The sequence below is a fragment of the Hyaena hyaena genome, unplaced genomic scaffold, assembly GCF_003009895.1.
Source record: "Hyaena hyaena isolate Hyena2069 unplaced genomic scaffold, ASM300989v1 scaffold_3, whole genome shotgun sequence".
NCBI classification, from domain to species: Eukaryota; Metazoa; Chordata; class Mammalia; order Carnivora; family Hyaenidae; genus Hyaena; species Hyaena hyaena.
In genome coordinates, this window is record NW_024080635.1 from 8,358,369 (window position 1) to 8,380,148 (window position 21,780).

A 21,780-nucleotide genomic window follows, 5' to 3' on the forward strand; every position below is an offset into this window, starting at 1 on the left:
AGGACACAGCACAGAACCAATCGCATAGCGATTGCACCTGTCGTGTGAGCACCTGATACACACCTCCTGACTCGTTTCACTGCTTGCCCTTTCCAGCTGTGGTCAGAGGAAGAGCGCTCCCATGTCTCTGTCTCATTCAGGTGTCACTTCACTGGACATTTGGTTATTTGGTCGTCAGGCATTCTGCTTCCTCCTTTCGTGTCCCTCTTCACAAATACATAAGGAGTGCTAACTCCGTTCATTGCTTCCTTCTTTTTTTCCCTATTACTGTGTTCATTCTCTTCAATATTAAATCTCTTTGTTTTGTATAAGTCTTTTTTAGATTTTTTAACGTTTAGTTATTTTTGAGAGAGAGAGAGACAGAGTGAGTGGGGAAGGGATCGAGAGGGAGGGAGACACAGAATCTGAAGCAGGCTTCCTGATGCGGGGCTCAAACTCATGAACCACGAGATCATGACCTGAGCTGAAATGAAGAGTCAGACGCCTAACCAACTGAGCCACCCAGGCTCAGTTTTAATTTTTAAATTAAAAATTTAAATCCCCACTCTTGGCCCATGCTATTTATTCATAGCTGTATTAGAGTAAAAAATGTACACGGGGCCATTTAGGATTTGAGATACACTTGATTAAGCCAAAAATGTCAGTCACATTGGATGCCACTCATGAAGCGCATACTGATGACAAATGCTACTTGGGATCTGTTCTCCACGGCGTCATTGCCTTCTGCTTGTGCTGGGAGAGTTTTGTGGTAGGAAGTTCTGTTCGCTCCTGGTCCTTGTTGCTTCTACTCAGCTTTCCCAGGGCGCCCATCTCTGCGGGACCCTGTGCTGAGCCCGCGGGATACTAAGGAATTCTGCAACCCTGCCCAGGGTGCACGGCTCTTCTGGTCCCGAGCCTCAGTATCTTCACTGTTGACCATCACCCAGTGGGATCTGGGCAAAGCATCTCATGGGAATCCCAAGGAGAGAGCAGAGCCCCAGGGCCACACCAGAGGTGATGGGAGAGGACAGGCGAAGGCAACATATCAAAGGGGAAATGTCCCGATTTGTCCTGGTGTCATGAAGTCATGTTATTGGCTGTGATTTTCAACATTCAGATTGTTGTCTGGATTTGGAGGTAAAGCCAGGAAGGGGAAGGAGGGGCAAAGAGTATGAGCAAGGGATGTGACCTTGGTGCTCTGATGCAGACAAACTTCTCCAAAACTCAGGTAAACTCCCCCTTCCCCCACGAGATGCAGGGTCCTAAGTCGGTGGTGATGATAACAACAGTGGTCGTGTTTTGAATTCTGAATACCCACTGCATTGTCAGGCGCTGTGTTAGGTACGGAGAGAACACTGAGCTCAGATACTGACATAGCCAAGATCACCCAGCCCCCCGGCAGCCTGACGTGGGTACCGGAGAGCTTGTAGTGGGAAGAAAGCTGAAGTCCATACATCCAGTCCTCATGATTCACAGATTCTGGGTTCGTGAATTCGTCAACTTGCTAAGATTTATTTGCAACCCCCAAATCAATACTTGAGGCACCATTGTGGTCACTTTTGGACATGCATACAGTCGGCGGGGGGTGGGGGAGTGGGGAATACGAGTTGCCCAGCCCACACATTCCCAGTTGAGGGTAAACACGGTAATATTCTGCCTTCTTGGTTCAGTTTGCTTTTTAAAGTTTTATTTGTTTTGAGAGAGAAAGAGAGTGTGCACGTGCACGAGTGGGGGAGGGGCAGAGAGCCAGGGAGAGGGAGAGAATCCGGTTTACGTCATCAGCACAGAGCCCGAAGTGGGGGCTTGACCCTGAGACCGCGACATCATGACCTGAGCCGAAATCGAGAGTCGAATGCTTACCTGACTGAGCCACGCAGGTGCGCCTCAGTTTTAAAAAATATACATAACACCTACTTTTTGAGGTCTGTTTAGTTTTCACATCTTTGTTCTCTTGGCAATTTTGCTGCTTAAAATAGAGCCAACGCCGGTCCCGTGTTCCTGACAGCAGCAAGGTCGTGATGCGCTTTACGAGAGAAAATATGTGCGACCCCCAAGCTTCATCTCATCTTGAGTTATAGCACTGCTGACTGTGAGGTCAATGTGAATAAATGAACAGTTACATTGAATAAACAGTTACATTGAATAAGGTGCATTTTAGCTGAAGCATATAAAACCTGGTTACAGATGGATTTATTGATGAAAAAGTGAGGCTTGCAGGAACGTTTGCCTGTATTTCCCCTGGGAGCAACAGTTCAGGGGTCCCTGATGCCATGTCCCTGGTGACTTCACAGAACTATCACAAATGACGAGAATCTACTGTATGTAACAAAATGGGAGTTCTTTGCTAAACGTGCTTCTCTCTCCCCTCCCCACACAGGGATATACACATACATAGATGCATATGTAGACATAGAATCTCATTCTTTAAAAACTTTAATAGTGGTGCCTGGATGGATCAGTCGGTTAAGCGTCCAACTTCAGCTCAGGTCATGACCTTGCAGTTTGTGGGTTCAAGCCCCGCATCAGGCTCTGGGCTGACAGCTCCCAGCCTGGAGCCTCCTTCTGATTCTGTGTCTCTCTCTGCCCCTCCCCTGCTCATGCTCTGTCTCTCAAAAATTAATAAACACTAAAAATATTTTTTAAATAAAGTAAAAACAAAAATATTAAGAATTCAGAAGAAAATTCAACGAAACATTAAAAGTCTACCTTTATTTCCCCATCTGTACCCCTAGCCAATAGCTCTCTCCTCATTAATAGTTAGATGTTTTGTTTCCAGACTCTTAAAAAAAACATCTAGGCGTGCCTGGGGGGGCTTAGTCGTTTAAGCATCCGACTTTGGTTCAGGGCATGATCTCATGCTTCGTGAGTTCGAGCCCCGCCTCGGGCTCTGTGTAGACAGCTCAGAGCCTGAAGCCTGCTTCAGATTCTGTGTCTCCCTCTCTCTCTGCCCCTCCCTCACTCTTGCTCTTTCTCTCAAAAATAAACATGAAAACATTTTTTAAAATTTAAATGTTTTATGATTTTTCTGACCAACGCAAACTGATTTCTAAATCCTTAAACCAGACTCTTACATATGTTTACAACCATATCCAAGGACATATGCCTGTCTTTTGGGTTGTTTTTCAATGAATCTACATGGGAGGCTCCCATCTATTTAATTTTGCAGTTTTCTTTTCTCGCATCATAGCAGGCTGCATGGCACTGTGTTTGGTCCCTATAGACCAGCCTCACTCTTTTGAAATATCTGTGTGCTGTGTTCTCTCACTTATTAAATGACTTCTCCCTTGGATGGCCATTTAAGGGTGTTTCCAGTTTTCGTTATTACAAACATTTTTGTTCATGCCAACGGGGTGTTTGCAGCCAAATCGAGGTCCCCCGGGGCCCTTTTGGAGATGGGGCTCCCAGTCCTTGCCAGAGGTCTTCCCCCAGGAGAACTGGGTGAAGGCTGCTGCAGATGTGGGGCAGAGCCAGAAACAGCTCCAGTTACTGTTAGAGAAGCAGGTGCCGGGAGGGCAGGGGGCGGAGGGCACCTCCTGGCAGTGCGTGTGGTCCCATTCCTCAGGCCCTTGTGCAAACACCTGGCTTTGTCACTGGCTGAATAGGACAGTCAGCCCCGAATTAGCACTAATGTGAGGGCGTTTAACCCTCGGTGAGGCCCTTTGAGAGAACACAAAAGAACTTTTCAAGGGGCTGGGCTGTCCAGCCCAAACAGGTCTGACTTGGAGCCTCAAGCCCAGCAGGAATGCCAGGCCCTAGGGACACTCAGCAGCCCTCCTCAGGAAGCCCAGCGGGTGGGATTATATGCACAGTCCCCGGTCCTGCAGGGGTGTGGCAGGCTGGGGCCACCAGGCAAAGGGACAGGGTCTCACAGGCAGATTAGCACCTGGATATCAGGGAGGCCCTCTGAGCCTCAGTTCCCTCATCCACAAAATGGGGGTGACAATAGCAAGGACTCCAAAGAGCTTGTCAACAAGGGTACATGAGATGGTCCTGGGTCACCTTCTCAGGGAGGCCCTTCCTGATCACTGCTGTGTAGACTCTCAGCTCCCCTGCCCAGCCCCACACTTCTTTCCTGTTTTCTTTTTCTTCCACAGCACCTTCTGGTTTGCCGTGAGTGACTTGCTTATTCCATTTAGCGCCTGTCCTCTCCAGCCATCAGCTGCACGGGGCAGAACATCTTCCCTCTTGTTCACCTCATCGCAGTGGCCCAAGGGCCTCACGCAGCGCCTGGCACACAACAAGCCTTTGACAAAAGCCAGCCTCGGTGGCGGCTACCGTTGGCATCATTTGCGCACTCAGGGTAACTCCCCAGGGCACACAGACAAGCAGCTTCCTGTGGCACCAGGCCACGCTTATCAGGATCACCACCCTCCTCAGCTCGTAAACCCAGAACTATCTGGGCCCGTGAAAAACCCCGGCAGAGACCCGGGCCTGGCTCCCCGGTTCTTTCTGCGGGGAGTGTGTGCGTGCAGGAGCGCAGGCACTCGCTGGCACGTGTGTCTCTCCCTGGTGTCTCTTCAGCGCGGGGCGTGGAAGGGGCCACGCTGGACCTTGGGGGCCTCCCCTGCTCTCAAGATGGAGCCAGGCTGTGACTGTGTGAGGCAAGCGCCCGACGCATCTCCCCCGGCGGGCGTGTAGCAGCCTGTGCGCACTCAGCGCACAGGGCAGCGTGGGCGCGGCCCTGGCTTCGCCCAACCCGGCGGCCTGTGCTTCGGAGGAGGCCTGCCCGGGCCTGCGCGCCCCTAATCTGACCACACAGTCAGGGAACTGACTGAACCCCAAGTTCTAGGGGGAGCACAGGCGCGGGCCCAGAGCTGCAAGGCGTCCCAGTGAACTTGGAGTCTTCTGCCACAGTCCCCTTGGCCTTGGCCCAGCCTTTATCCGCAAGATGCCAAGTCTCAGGGCCTCCCACGAAGGCAGGGGAGACTTTACACCCACCGGCCGTCTCCTGATTCCGAAAGGGACACTGATAGCTTCCTGAGGGCCAGGGACGGGTCAGACCTGTGTGAAGAGCCGGGGACAGGGGGTCGAAGCAGGCAGACCCAGCCTCGCTCTGTGGAGCTCCCGTCTGGGCTAAGGAGGCAGGCATTGAACTGTCCAGAGCTGCTTAAATCACAGCTGTGATGAAGCTGAGGCAGAAGGAGCACAGAAGACCGTGTACTTCGGGCGCAGGCTAGACTGGGGGTGAAGGAATAACAAGTAAACCACGTCCAAAAGTATTGTTGGTGTCAGACAGGCGGAGAGACTGGGAGTGGGGTGGATCAAGGAGAACCGTATCTCTGGGAGAGGGAACAGCATGTGCAAAGTCTCGGAGGCCAGCTTACCCACAATGTGATTTCGCTGAAACTGGCAGCGCCCCAAGAGGAAACCTCTTACTCTGCAGATAAGGAAACTGAGTGTTCAAGAAGTTCTTAACCTGCTAGGACTCCACAGCTGTGCTCTGAGCCCAGGGGCAGGGCAGCGGGGGAGGGACGCGGGGACTCAACCTGAGTCACCCACCCCTCCGAAAGACCAGCCCCATTTTCCGCTGGAAAAATGTTCAAAAAGGCTCAGGATTTCTGGGGAGGAGCCTTGTCAGGTAGGAGAGAGAATGTGAGCGGGAAAGAGGAGCCTGCTTCCCAAGGTTACCGGGAAGGCAGTTCCGGGATCCGCTCATCCATTCCCGGCCGGTTTCGCATTGGGTTCTGTCCCATCTGCTCCACCTCTCCCGAAATGAATCATCATGCAAAGTAGGCCAGATGTGTGCTGGTAAGTAAATAAAGCGAACATGCGGCCCAGTCCCCCGCTCCTAGAGGAAGCAGCTCTCTGTAGAGTTTCCAGGTAAAGTCTTGCAATTTTCCTTAATCACACAGTTGATTTTCCCTAGGGGATTGAATGAAGTCAGCTCGAAGAGGTAACAGACAGAAGGGGGGCACACAGAAGATGCATCTGGCGATGGTGAAGGTCTAAGTGAGGCAGGGGCCACTCGCTATGGCTTGTTCCACATTCATTTAAAAGCTCTGTGAGATGCCCTCCGGTCCCATGGTGACTGCCACAACTTGACGACACCCTGGGCTGGAGGAGGTGATGTCATTTTTGAGAAAGCTTTAAATGGCATTCTCCATGCTCCCATTGACAGGGACAGGATGACCATGACGGGGGGCCCCGAGTGGTAAGTGAGGCCCCACCTGTCCCCCAAGTAACCACACCCACCTGGGCGAGTGTTGAGTAACCGGGCACGAGGCATCACAACGTGTGCACCCCCCCCCCCCCACTGGCCCACATCTACCAGCTTTGAGTGTCGGGGGCCTTGCCTTGCCCGTGTCCAGGAGCCTTTGGGAAGCAGCTCAGCAGGAATGTCTGGTCCAAGGGGCAAAGGCGACCCCCATTCTTCTGTATCCGTTCAGAGGTTGAAGAGAGATTGGGGGTGGGGGTGCCGGAGATATCAGAAAAATCACTCCAGAAACAACTGCCTGAGACCTTCTAAATCGGGGCACATGGCCAGGCTAGGTAACCTGCCCCGGGTCCCACGCAGTCACACACCACAGAGTCATGACTGGACCCAGGTTTGGGCGGGCTCCAGAGCCCCCTCCCAGCCTTGGATCAGTCTACCTATATCTATGGTTGTATACATATGGAAAAAAGGTCTGGAAGCATGTACATCAAAGTGATTGTTGTTTACTAGTGGGGTATAGAGGGGCCCACAGAGGGACTTCTGCCTCCTCTTTTTCCCATTTGTGAATTGTCTCATTGTTTTCTTCTCAGCCCTTTATACTGTCCCATACTTTTATGTTCGGAGATGGGCGAGAAGGTGTTTTCACATCGTGCTCCGATCTGGCAATGTTTACTGGCGGCTTGAAAACCATCCTAAGGAAATACCACACGTGGTCAAGAACACACAAGGCTGTGTCTAGGGTGGTTGCTCTTGAACCCACTGTTGCATCAGCTTCCACATGGGTACACATTCCAGATGTGGTGCTGCTGTTGCTGCAACATCACTCAGCCTTTCAGAGTAGAATCATCAAAGAAAACGCAAGGACGTGGGAGGACATTAATGATGTAGAGTTAGTTCTAAGAGAGGGGACACGCCATTGCGGGTAGAGTATGATGCCAACTTTGTTTTTGAAAAGATTTGATATAAGAAGTGCTAGAAAAAATGCATCAACTATTTTCCTTTTTTTTTTTTTTAATTTATTTCTGAGAGAGAGAGACAGAGACAGAGCATGAGCAGGGGAGGATCAGAGAGAAAGGGAGACACAGAATCTGAAACAGGCTCCAGGCTCTGAGCTAGCTGTCAGCACAGAGCCCAACACGGGGCTCGAACCCACGAACCGTGAGATTATTACCTGAGCTAAAGTCGGATGCTTAACCGACTGAGCCACCCAGGTGCCCCGGCATCAACTATTAATACTGGTTATCTTTGACTGCTGGTGAGGTTGGGATGACTTCAGACTTCTTTCTACTTTTATTTACTTTCTAACTTTTCTGCAGTAAGCACATATACAACTTTTCTAGTGGGACATAAAAATAATAAAACAACTAACCTTTACTAGTGTTTACTGGGTGCCAGGCACTGTGTTGAGCATATTTTTTTTTTTAACTTTAATATATTTTGAGAGAGAGAGAGTGCACACAATCAGGGGAAGGGCAGAGAGAGAGAGAGAGAGAAAGAGAATCCCAAGCAGGCTCTGAACCGTTAGCACGGAGCCTGATGCGGGCTTGAACTCACAAACCGTGAGATCATGACCTGAACTGAAATCAAGAGTCAGATGCTTCACCAACTGAATGATGCAGGCGTCCCTGTACAAAACATATTATGTGTATTATCCCACTAATCTTCACGACAAACCTGTGAGTAGGTTAGAGAGAACAAATTATAAACGTTAAGTAATTTGCTCATCATCACCCAGGTGGTGCGTGGTAAGGCTGAGGTCTGAGTCCAGCCAGTCTGACTGCAGAGGCCAATCTCAACCACTGTGAATGCTATTTTTCCTTAAAATAAAGGTAGTGCCTGAAGGGTTGGCTCTTATTCATTGTGCGCTTTGGATAGGAAGACCTGAAGCAGGGCTGCCATGTACAGTTGGGCAGGTCGTAGTCTGCACAAGAGAGCATGTACTCTGCTCGCTAGGCTGTGAGCCTGGGCAAGGAGCTGTATCCACCTGAAGGAAGGGATGCCTTTTCATGGAAACACAAACCAAAACTACAATGGGGACCACTACATACCTGCCAGAAACAGTAAAATGACCAGCAACACCAAATGTTGATAACGCTGTGAAGGAACTGGATCTCTCATTCACTGTTGGTGGTGATATAAACTGATAAAAGCCCACTTTGGCAAAGAACCTGACAGTTTTCTGTAACACAAAACGTATACCTACCCTGTGATCCAATACCTAAGACTTCCACGCCTAAGCGGAAGTATTCTCAGTACTCTCAGTCAAGAGTATTAAAAGCATGTTTTCACAAAGGGGCTTATATAAGAGTGTCTATAGCGTCTTTTCCAGGAGAAACAGCCTTGGTTCACTAGGAGAAGGGTTAAATAAACTGTGGTATATGCCCACATTAAAACACTACGTGATTAAAAAGAACAAGTTACCGATATGCATAACAGCATGGATAAACCTCGAAAACATTACACTGAGTGAAAGACTGCAAAAGCGTATACAAAAAGGGTATAATGTTGCACGATTCCATTTATATGAAGTTCTTGAACAGGCAAAACTAATATAGCATAGAAAAATATCAGAACGGTAGTTACTTAGGGGTGTGGGTGAGGGAGCCCTGAATGGGAAGGGGGATGAGGGAAGTTTTGGGGGTGATGGGAATATTCTGTATCTTGACAGGGTTTCGGGTGACACATGTGTACGCATTTATTGAAACTTAATAACTGCGCATTTAAGATTTGTGCATTTTGTCATACCTAAATTTTACACCAAAAGTCACGAACAAATATGAAACTCTTTGATAACACGCATGCTGAGGTATTTAGGGGAAGTGCACAGGTGTCTGCAATTTACTTTTTTTTAAATTATTTTTTTTACATTTATTTATTTTTGAGAGACACAACGAGACAGAGTGTAAGTGGGGAGGGGCAGATAGAGGAGAGACAGAATCTGAAGCAGGTTCCAGGCTCCGAACGAGCATTCAGCACAGAGCCCGACACGGTGCTCAAACCCACGAACTGTAAGATCATGACCTGAGCCGAAGTCGGACACTTAACCGACTGAGCCACCCAGGCGCCCCTGCAATTTACTTTGAAATGCATAGTAAAATAGTCATAGTAATGAACGGATGGAGAGATGCCTTGTTATGAAAAAAAAAAAAAAGCAAAGACAGTAAAATGTTCATAGTAAGACCTGGGTGGTAGATCTGTGGGAGTTCACCGGAAGAGTCTTCCAACGTTGCTATATGTTTGAGAATGTTCCAAATAAAATGTTGGAAACACACTTGCTATAGACAAATATGATGTTGCACGAGAGAAGCCAGCCCCGGAAGAATACACAATACGTGATGTGGGATTTCGTTCAAAATGAAACAGACATGATCCATTGAAGAGATTAAGAGTCAGGATGGTGGTCAGGGCAGGGGGCATGAGGGGGTCGCTGGAGAGATTGTGCTTCCTCTTTGAGGTGCCGGTTGGAGTGGCCAGGTTGTGAAACTTCACGATTTGTATACTTTTCTGTAATGTTTATTACTTTTTTCTGAATAGAGGTATATTGTACTTTAATGAGTTTTTCTTTCATTTTTTTCATGTTTATTTATCTTTGAAATTTTTTTAATGTTTTATTTATTTCTGAGAGAGACAGTGTGAGCAGGAGAGGGTCAGAGAGAGAGGGAGATACAGATTCTGAAACAGACTCCGGGCTCTGAGCTGGCTGTCAGCACAGAGCCGGATGCGGGGGTTCAGACTCACAAACTGGGAGATCATGACCTGAGCAGAAGATAGATGCTTAACGGACTGAGCCAGCCAGGCGCCCCTATACTTTAACGAGCTTTAAAAAGACTTGCAATGTTACCAACCTGCTTTACTCAACATAGGGTAATCGTTCCCCCATTTATCTTGCTTCTTCTGGCCTTAATTCTCCCCCGAACCCCTGGCTCTGTCCTCAGTCAGTGTCACCAGCATCCCTGATGCAGAAACTCGTTTCCCCAGGGTCTGTGCCACAGAGAGTAGTATATAAAATGGAAAAGAAAGATCCTGGCTTGGGGGACAGAGAAATTTGAGTCCAAATTCTGTTCTGCCGCTAACTAGCTGTGCGCTCTGGGACAAATAAACTTCAAGGGTCCCCGTTTTTCTCATCTGCTGATGAGAATAGAGGGTGAGGTTGGGACCGAGCAAGACAACGCATGCGCACTGCGGGCCAGGCACCCATCGCGTAGTCAGTCAATGCTCACTAAGTGGTGCTGAGTGAAATGAAACAACGGGTCCAGCACTGTTGCTCATCCCCTTCTGTCCACACCGCCCGGGGGAGGGGGGGGGGACGGTGGGTCCTGCCGCAAGAAGAACCTTGGGCTTGGCCGGGGACCCTGGGGCCACTCAATTTCAACTGCTCTGAGCCGGTCTCCCGATCTACACAGCGGAGCTAATCCTCCCTGCCCGGCAGAGCTGCCATGAGGATCAGACAAACCAGAAACTTGTAGCTTGAGGACCTCAGGGGATCGGGGGTCCCAGCTCTCCGTAGGCGATTTGGGCCACCGCAGGGTGGGGGTGTCCGGGGCTGTGGGGCGGCGGCTGGCTCAGCACGGCCGTCGCCCCGGCTAGGAAGTCGGTGGCTGCCCTTTGGTGACTCAGGTGCCGCCCAGAAGCAGTTACCTGCGCTGTCGCCGCACAAAGGAAGGTCTGTTCAGGCGCAGAGCCGGGCTTGCTCAGGGCGCCGGGAGACCAAGGGCTTCCTCTGGGCCGTAGGCCAGGCTCTGCCCTGAAGGTGGGCCTCAGCTTTCTAGCCTGTGTGCCAAGCGCAGGCTCATCAACACGTGCTCATTCCCGAGCTTCGAGCCAGATGCTGTTCCAGCCACCGGCCCGGCTGGCTTTCCTGGGGACAGGGAGCCATTCTACTGTGAAGTGTCGGCAGCCAGGGACCAGATGGTTCCTAAGCCAAGGACCTTCAGACAGAGAATCCCCAGGGGGACAGGCGCTTAGGAGGAGCTGGCACTCAGTAAACACTCTCGAGAGGAAAGCACCGGGGCTTCGTTGCAGGGCAGCGTGCCAACGCCTGACATACTATCTCCCATTTTCTATTATTATTCCATTTCTCAGATGGGGAAATTAAGGTCTGGAAAACTGGCCCCAGAATCCAGACGCAACGACCCTGGAGAGCCCCTACTCTTCCTACCCTTTTGTTAGCACCACGGTGAGGATGATGACCCCTCACGTTTACTAAGTACCAGCACTGTGCATACATTCTTGTCCTAAGTCACTAGAACTGGGGCGCTTGGGCAGCTCCTTCGGTTAAGCTTCTGACTCTTGATTTCGGCTCAGGTCATGATCTCAGGGTGGTGGGATCGAGCCCCTCATGGGGCTCCATGGTGAGCATGCAGCCTGTTTAAGGTTTTCTCTCTCTCTCTCTTCCTCTCCCCTCCCCAGCTCTCTCTCTCTTCCTCAAAATAAACAAATAAACATTTTTTTTAATGTTTTATTTATTTCTAGGAGAGAGAGAGACAGCGTGAGCAGGGGAGGGTCAGAGACAGAGGGAGTCACAGACTGAAACAGGCTCCAGGCTCTGAGCTGGCAGTCAGCACAGAGCCTGACGCGGGGCCCGAACCCACGAACCGTGAGATCATGACCTAAGCGAAAGTCGGACGCTTAACCGACTAAGCCGCCCAGGCGCCCCACAAATAAACATTTTTTAAAAGTCACTAGAGCTACCTAATGGAGTGGGTATTATGATTATCCCGTTTTATGGAGGAGGAAACCAAATAATGGACGGGGCCCCAGAGAAGAACAAGACCTTCTCAACAGAGCCAAGTATGGGGACTGGTATGTCCACATGGATGATCCCATTAATCTCCACAACCCCAATAAGAGGTAGGTATGAGTTCTCCCATTTTCTAGACGGGGAAACTGAGGCTCAGAGCAATTAAGTAAGCTGTTACACAGCTAAAAGTGCTAGAGTCAGAGTTCAAGCCCTAGGCAACCTGTCCCCAACCCACACTCCTACACTCCACCAACATCGCTTTCTTGTTAAGAAAAAAAAAAAAGGTTTTTCTTAAGTTTATCTATTAAAACGTTTTTTTAATGTTTATTTATTTTTGAGAGAGAGAGCATAACAAGGTGAGGGGCAGAGAGAGAGAGGGAGACACAGAATCCAAAGCAGGCTCCCTGCTCTGAGCTAGCTGTCAGGACAGAGCCCCCATGGGGCTCGAACCCACAAATCCTGAGATCATGACCTGAGCTGAAGTCGGACGCTTAACCTACTGAGCCACCCAGTTGCCCCTAAAGTTTACTTATTTATTTTGAGAGAGACCAGGAAGGGCAGAGAGAGGAAGAGAAAGAGAATCGCAAGCAGGCCAAAGCCTGACATGGGGCTCGAACTCATGAACCAACCATGAGATCATGACCTGAGCTGAAATCAAGAGTTGGACACTTAACAGACTGAGCTACCCCAGGCACCCTAAAATTTCTGGTTTTAAAATACATTCATCTTGACGGTAAACAAAATCTCAACATTTTGATGTCCCATGGAGCGCCTGGCGGGCTCTTGGACGAGTACATGACTCCTAATCTTGGGGTCATGATTTTGAGCCCCACGTTGGGTGCAGAGATTACTTAAAATTAAATAAAGTAATAAATAAACTTAGAAAACATTGATGAATCCCTTATAGTATATATATATATATGAATGAATGAATGAATATATATAGTATATATATATATATGAATGAATGAATGAATATATATAGTATATATTCATTTAGGCGTGTAGTGTGTGTGTGTGAGTGTGTGTGTTTTTTGAAACAAAATTTTAGCAAAAGGAGATGTCGTTTTGTTTTGAAACCCACCTTTTTGCCTTTGCCTACCATGGATGTTTTAATATGCTAACAAAACAGTAATAATAACTTTGTTTTTTCAACGAAGTATTTATGATATGCACAAATGTTTTCTAGGTACTTTCTCTAGACACTGAGCATACAGACACAAACAAAGGAGACAAGGTCTCCCCTTCACTGGAGTTTTCAGGCCATAAGTCACCAAAAATAGAACGTTCATTTCTGACCATGATATGAAAAACACAATGCAGTATGTTGGGGGTGCAACACATGAGGAGGTAACCCTTGAACTGAGGCCTTCGTGATGAGAACAGGCCACCCTTGGACTAGATCCAGCTGGAGGAAACAGCGAGTGCAAAGGTCCTGGGGTGAAAACAAGTTTGGTCTGTTTTAGGAACGGCAAGGAGGCTGGTGTGGCTGGCCACGGAGTGAAAGATCAAGATGTATTTGGAGAGACAGGCAGGAGCCAGATCTTGCAGATGGCAGGGAGCCATTTGCATTTTGTTTTCAGTGTCACGATTTGATTTAGCTGTTTGAGAAACAGGACCCGTGTGGCTGTTTGGTGGGGCCTAGACTCTGGGGACCCAGGTGCAGAAGAGAGGAAACCAATCGCAGGTGCACCAGTGTCACAGCAGGAAAGTCGCCGAGCACTGGAGGGACTCCGACTTAATTTTGAAGGAAGTCAACAGATGGAAGAAGTGGGGTGTGGGGAGCTCAGGGGCCGCTGGTAACAACAGGTCTTTACTGAGCACTTACTACCACCAAGAGCTGTGCTCAGAGAGGGAGACACAGAATCCCAAGCAGGCTCCGGGCTCTGAGCCATCAGCACAGATCCTGACGCAGGGCTCGAACTCACGAACAGTGAGACCATGACCTGAGCCGAAGTCGGACACTCAATCGACTGGGCCCCCCAGGCACCCCTGCTTGTTTATAAATCTTAATGCCGTGGTTCCCCGAAGCAGTTTTGTGGCCCACTGCCCCAGAGCTGCCTGAGCCGTCCGCTGGAAATACAGGGATTGGTACTTGTGTCCTCATCCTTCGGATTCTTGTTCAAGGCCAAGCTGAGGGATACCAGCATTCAGCCACTCATCCACAGGCAGGACACTTTACTTTTGGGGAACGAAGGCCCTGGTAATGTACGTGGCTTGAAGAATCTCACTGGTGCCCCTGACGTCACACCTGGGCACTTGAGTGCTGCAGCCCAAATGCCAGCACAGAAACATGGCGCCACGCATGGTTTACACAGCTGCCGGGAACTCGACTCCATGCGCTGCCTGGCACCATACTCAGTCTTTCCTTTTTAATCTCTGTTTCCACCGCTTTGGGGTGTGACACGGACATGAGATTAAAAGCATGGGCCTCCAAATCCTTTCTAGACATAGCCAGAGTGAAGCGCTTCCTCAATGGCAGTGAATTCTCTTTAATGATAATTGGTGCCACTAATAATTGCAGCTTCCATTTATTGAGCGCTTACTGTGGGCCACATCCGTGTGAAGCGCTTTGCATGCATCATCTCTTTTATCCCTCCCAAGTGAGCGTGGGCTGGAGAGAGTCATACCACCCTCGGTTCCCTCCCTTCCTCCCGGGATATCTATCGTGCGGAGGCAGAGGTGCTTGGTGTGGTGATTACACATCTCAGGACTTCGCTACTATTTTGATAATGAGGCAGTGGCCTTTGACCCACTTCCTGGGCCAAAGCCAGCCTCGGAGCCTCTCCCTCTCTGGGGGTTTGGTGGGTCTGGTCACAGAATCCGATGTGGGGCCTTCTCTCCTTAGAGTGCCAGTGGAGGGAAAGGGGGAAGACAGGCTGGAGCATGAATCAGGCTCTAGCCCCATGCTTAATGGGTACCTGGGAAGTCTGCCTCATCATGGAGGCATCTGAGAGGCTGGCATGACTATTGAGGCTGGAATCTGTTGTGTCCACCATGATGACACTTGGAGAGAGGCTTGGTGGTCACGTGGGGTGCAATGTCTTCCCCACTTGTCTCCCTCTGTCTTCTTTTCTGCGCCTGGCTGTCCCTGGGGAAGGGGGCAGGGAGCTATTAAAGAGGAATGCTTGGGGTGCAAGCCCTTCATCTGGGGACTCTTTTGTTCATCCACTCATCGGTTCATCCACTTGTCCATCTGTCCACCCATTGGTCCATCTGTCCACTCATCCATCCATTCATCTGCTCATCCATGCAGGAAATGTCTGTTTCCAAGGCATTGCAAAGAATCAGAGATACAAAGAGGAGTAAGACACAGACGCTGCTGTTGGGAATTGACACGCTCATAAGGCAAACGGAAGTAAACTGACAGCAGCATACACTTGGAGAGGAGTTTCCAGGAGAGTCGGCGTGATCTCTGAAGGCACATGGTCTGGGCTCAGATCCAGCTCTGCCCATTATCATTGTATGACCTTGACTAAGTCACTTCACTTCTCTGAGCCTCGATCCCCTCATCTGTAAGTTGGGGGTAATTATAATACCGACTTGATCCAGCTGTTGTGAGGAGTAAGGAAATGTGTGTGTGTAGCATAATCCTGGCATGTAGTCGATGTGCAATCATTGGTCATTTCATTTCCCTTAAGATCGAATTCAGTCGGGGCACTTGGGTGGCTCAGTCAGTTAAGCATCTCACTCTTGGTTTTGGCTCAGGTCATGATCTCATGGTTCATGAGTTCGAGCCTCAAGTTGGGTTCTCCACTGACAGTGTGAACCCTGCTTAGGATTCTCTCCCTCTCCTGCCCCTTCCCCATTCTCTATCTCTATCTCTCTCATGCACACACACACACACACACACACACACACACACACAGATCGAGTTCTGTCATAAAGGGACTTAGGGTGTAGTGGGGGAGAATAACCGTGTGCTTAGCCCTTACTATTTTCCAGGTGCTTTGAAATACTTGTTTATTTTCACATTAAGTTTGTACAAGGCTGCAAGAATGGCTTGATCTTCCCCCATTTCAGAGATGAGGAAACTCAGGCCCAGAGAACGAGATGCTCGCTCAAGTTTTCACAGCTAGGAAGTGGCAAAGCTGGGATTTGCACAGCTACACATGGTAGAAGGTAAAAAGTCCTCTTACAACGAAAGGCCCAAGCATGTTCTTCCAGAAACATAGAATTCCTTTGGAATTCATGATGAGAATGGTACTCGAGCCCCATCTTGTAGGAAACAAATCTCAAACATCGTCACGGAGGAATTGCAGGTGGTAGTTGCAGGCACCCCAGCCAGAAAGCATAACTTGAGCGGAAGTGCAAAGCAGAAAAAGGAACAGTGTATTTGAAGAGTGATCTCAGAATCATACCATTTGTCAAACTTGAAGATGACTTTGGTCCAAACCTATTGGACCCATCACTACCTGTGCGGAGGCCCTGGGAGGAGCAGTGACTGACAGTGCTGGGATCGGCCCCCCAGCGCTGGGACACAGAGTCTGAGACAGATAAGGCTGGGGCCACCCCACAGAAGACCTTCATTGTGAGGAGTTCGGATTCCATCCTATGAGAAGCAGAGAGCAGTTAAAGGTATTTGACCAGGAACACGTCGTGACCTGTTGATGGTGGATCTGGGGGAATGCAGCAGTCCCAGGGGAAAGGAATCCCGGATGAGGTCCAGAGGACCACTGGCCTATGGGGATTTGAGCTCCTCCGGCTGGTCTGGAGCTCTTGAACCTTGGCACCACTATCTGGTTGCCCATCAAACAAATAGAGATGTCTGAGAATCAACAATTCTTTTTTTATTTAAGTTTTTAAAAACATTTATTTAGTTTTGAGAGATAGGAGAAACAGAGCATGAGCAGGGGAGGGGCAGACAGAGAGGGAGACACCGAAGGAAGCAGGCTCCAGGCTCTGAGCTGTCAGCACAGGACCCGACACGGGGCTCGAACCCACGAACTGTGAGATCATGACCTGAGCCGAAGCCGGACGCTTAACTGACTGAGCCGCCCAGGCGCCCCTGAAGATCAATGATTCTAAAAAGGTGGGTGGCTTTTTAAATTTAGCCTCTCTCTATTAAACGCTCCCATAGAAGCCTGTATGTCTCCCTCAGGGACATTTATCACAACTGCACCTTTAAAAATAATTGTGCAAAATTAGTGATTGTCTGCCTCTGGGGTTAGATAGAAGCTCCAAGGCAGCAGGAACTGTCACCTGTTTTGTTCAACACTGTGCATCCGGCACCTAGCAAAGGATTGCTAGCAGGGCTTAAGCACAAATTTTTGGAGTGAATGAATGAACGAATCAAGCAATCACTAAATTCAGTTCTATCACTTCCCAGATAAGAAAGCCAAACCCAGAGTGAAGCAATCCATTCGTTCAGTTTGACAAATATTTCTTGACCACTTACTAGGGACCAGGCAATGTCTTGAACAAGACAGATGAGGCCCCTGTCCTCATGGAGATGAATGAGTGAGCAGACAAGGAAGGAGGTTCTGGGGCACCTGGGAGGCTCAGTTGGTTAAGCGTCTGACTCTTGATTTGAGCTCGAGTCATGATCTCACCGTTGACGAGCCTGCATCAGGCTCGGCGCTGACAGCGTAGAGCCTGCTTGGGATGCTCCCTCTCCCTCTCTCTCTCTGCCCCTCCCCCAACTCCCATGCATGCACATGCACTCTTCCCCTCTCTAAATATAAATAAATAAACTTTTTTTAAAAAATCTTAAAAAATAAAAGAAGGCAGTTCTGTTAGTACAGGGTCCCTGTCTCCAGAACAGTTTTTCTTGGAAACAGGCAGGATTAGCCAGAAATGACTATTTTCTTACCAACACTTCACCCCTATACCCCCTCCTTACATTTAGAAGGTGTTGATTTAAATGGAGATGTGATCTTAGGTCTCAGGCATTTTCTGAGATCATCTGGGCCTGACTGATATAAAGCCACCAGCAGTTTACAGAATACACATCTGGGTCAAGGTGCATAGGGCCAATCAAGGGAGGGAAGCCCAGAGCCCACATCATCTCAAAGGCCAAACTCTACCTGGAAAAGCAAAGACAACTGCAAACATTGTCCCTGTTGTTTTAATTTGCATTTCCTTGATTATTTATGAGGTGAAGCATCTTTCTATCCAATTCTTGCCCGCTTGGATTTCCTCCTTTGTTAAGTGCTTGCTCATAGCTCTCATTTTTTATTCCATGGCCCCCTCCTCATTTTGCATAGAAGGAAACTGAGGTTGAAAAAAGTTAAATGACTTGCCTAAGGTCAAAGAACTACTTTTACGTAAAATTACAAGAAATCATGTGATATATGCTGTCTTGCTCAAGAACTTGCTTGTTGGACTGAATTTCAATTAATATAAAACATTAAAAATTAAAAAAAATTGATTAATATAGAACAACCTCAAGTAAAAGACAATGTCAGGTGGTGGCAGACGACTGGGCTCTGGAATCAGGTTGCCCTAGTGAGTTCTAATTCTGGCTCTGTCTGCTGTTCGCTGTGTGATCTAGGGCAAGCACTGAGCCTCTCTGAGCCATGATTTCCTTATGGACGGAGATATATCAGGGCACCTCCCACAAGGTTCATTCAGTAATCACTCATTTTTTCTTCTAGTCCCTTCTTGGAGGAATGCAAAACAGCCAAGTGGGCAGTGGTGAGGGGGGCCAAAGCAACTGGGAATGGAATGGTAGGCTGAATCATGACCCTCCAAAATGTTCAGTTCTGGGGCGCCTGTGTAGCTCAGTTTGTTGAGCATCTGACTCACGGTTTTGGCTCAGGTCATGATCTCATGGTTCATGAGTTTGAGTCCCCCATTGGGCTCTGCGGTGATGGCGTGGAGCCTGGTTGGGATTCTCTCTCTCCCCGACTGCCCCTCTTGCACGCTTTCTCTTCCCCAAAATAAATAAATAAACTTAAAAAAAAAAAGTCCAGTCCTAACTTGCAGAACTTGTGACTATATCGCCTTACATCATAAAAGGAGCTTGCAGGTGCGATCAAGTTGAGGGTTCTGAGATGGGAAGATAATGTGGATGGGCTCAGTGTATTCACAAGGCTTCGGATGAGAAGAGCAGGAAGGTCAGCGAGGCGTGAAGAGACGTGAGCACAGAGCAGAGGTCACAGCAGTGCGTTTTGAAGGTGGAGGATGAGGCCACGTGCCGGGAGGGCAGCGGCCTCTTGAAGCCAGAAAAGGGAAGGAAACAGATCCTTTCCTAGAGCCTTGGGGGGAGCCCACGGGCCCTGTTGACATCTTCATTTAAGCCTGGTGAAACCCACTTCAGACTTCTGCTCGCCAGAACTGTAAGAGAATTCATTTCTGTTGTTTTAAGGCGCTGCGCGTGTGGTCCTATGTCATGGCGGCAATAGGGAACTGATTCAGATGGCATTTTAGAAACATCAAGTTTTCTGATGGAGGGGAGAGACATGAATTGAGGGTGAAAAGATAGTTATACCTCCTTTTTTTTAGTGTTTATTTTGTACCACACAGTGTTTAAAAACCTTTGTTTCAAATCATCACATTTAACCCTCACACCACCAGCTGAGAAGAACTGTCCCATTTGCCCGCTGAGTAAACCGAGATCCAGGCAGTGCAGGTAAGGAAGTCTCTTTAAGCCTGTGGAGGGTCTGGGATTCAAACTCAAGCTGGCCTGTCATCAAACCACCAGGCCTTTCCCCAAGTTGAAGTGTGGGTCTGCTGTGCCACAGGCTGAGGCCAGAGGAAGTCTGGGAGCTTTAGGGCTGGTGGGTCTCCGCCTAGTCCGTTCAACGTGCATTTATTTGACATCTTCAGTGCACCTACCATCGCTGGGGAGACCCACGCTCCGGGGACGGCAAGGTACAGTGAGACGGTAGACGCCTACCCTGCGTGATTCTGGAAACATAAACATAACCTCATTGTGAAATACCTGACCATCCCAGATGCGGTGGAAAGGGAGAGAGAGAGAGACTAGAGCTAGCAAGGTAAGCTTTTGAAAGCAGAGTGTTGACTGGGCCCTGAGGAATGTGCGGGAGGCAGGAGGGTCCGTCCACTCCAGGGCGGGACAGGGCTGGAGAAGGGGAAGGGGCGCATATCATCCCATTCCCCGGGAAGGGAGTTACAGGCTGTATCAAGAGTGCAGTCCCGGGAGATCTTAGGTAGCTTTAAGACAAACCCAGAAGACTCCAAAAGCGAAAGGGGTGAAGGAAAGGAACGGCTGGAGGTAGGAATGGACAATCCGCAAACATATGGAAGAATGTTCCTTCTCATTAGGCATCAAAGGAATGGAACTTAAAACAATATGTAAATATTTGCCTACTAAATCAGCCCAGATTTGAGAAAATGATAACACTCAGTGTTGCCGAGGGTGTGGTGAAACAGGCATCCTCATTCATTGCTAGTAGGAGTGGAAATTAATACAACCCTCTGGAAAACAATTTAGCAACGTCTATCAAAAGCCTCAGAATGTTTACATCCTTTGATCCTGCGCCTTCTCTTCAGGGAGGCTAGCCCACGGAATCAGGGGGAAAAATCTTTATATCTAAGAAACTCAACTTATCTTTGTCTACTCGGTAAAGTAACAACCTAAATGTCCAAAAGGTGAATATTAAAGTATGGCGTCTCTACCTAGTGAATATCATGTAGCCACTAAAACTAATGGTAATAAAGAATTTCCATTTCCTTTAATAGTTTACATCATTAAGTGAGTACAGCAGGATACAAAACTACATCAACAGCAAAATAGCCGTGTTAAAAAAAAAGTATTTTTTTATTGTGGGGAAAAAAAAAACCACATGGCATAAATTTATCCTCTTGACAATTAAAAAAATTTTTAACATTTATTCATTTTTTAGAGACAGAGAGAGAGCATGAGCAGGGGAAGGGCAGAGAAGGAGGGCGACACAGAATCCAAAGCAGGATCCAGGCTCCGAGCTATCAGCACAGAGCCCGACATGGGGCTTGACCTCATGAACCGCAAGATCATGACCTGAGCCAAAGTCTGACACTTAACTGATTGAGCCCCCCAGGCATCCCATACCTTCTTAACAATTTAAGTGTACAGTGCAGTATTATTAACTGTATGCACATTGTTGTACTACTGGTCTCTAGACTTTTCCATCTCGCACAACTGAAACTCCATACCCATTGAACAACTCTCTTGTTTCCCCTCACTCCAGCCCCTGGCATCCCATGATTCTATTTTCTGTTTCTATGCATTTAATTATGCTAGGCACCTCATGTAACCGGAATCATACGGCATTTGCTTTTTGTGATTGACTTATTTATTTCACTTAGTATGATGAGAAAGTGTTTTTTAGATGATGTACTATAGTGGGAATGCAAACTGGTGCAGCCACGGGGGAAAACAGTATGGAGGCTCCTCAAAAAATTAAAAATAGAAATACCACAGGATCCAGTAATTCTATTCCTGGGTATTTACCCAAAGAAAACAAGACACTAATTCAAAGAGATATATGCTCCCCACGTTGATTGCGGCAGTATTTACAATAGCCCAAGATATATATGGAAGCAACCTAAATGTACACAGATACATGAATGGATAAAGAAGATGTGATATAGACACACGATGGAATATTACTCAGCCATAGAAAAGAATGGGATCTTCCCCTTTGAGACACGGAGGGACCTGGGGGGTATTATGCTAAGTGAAATAAGTCAGACAGAGAGAGACAAATGCTATATGATTTTACTCATATGTGGAATCTAAAAAACAAAACAAATGAATAAATAAATGAAAAGCAGAAACGGACCCATAAATACAGAGAACAAACTGATGTTGCCAGAGGGGTGAGGGGAGAAGGGATGAGCAAAATGGGGGAAGGAGGGTGGGAGATACAGGCTTCCAGTTACAGAATGAACAAGTCACAGGGATTGAAGAATAAAGAGAATCTAGTCAATGGTGCTGAAATCGCGCTGGAGGGTGACAGAT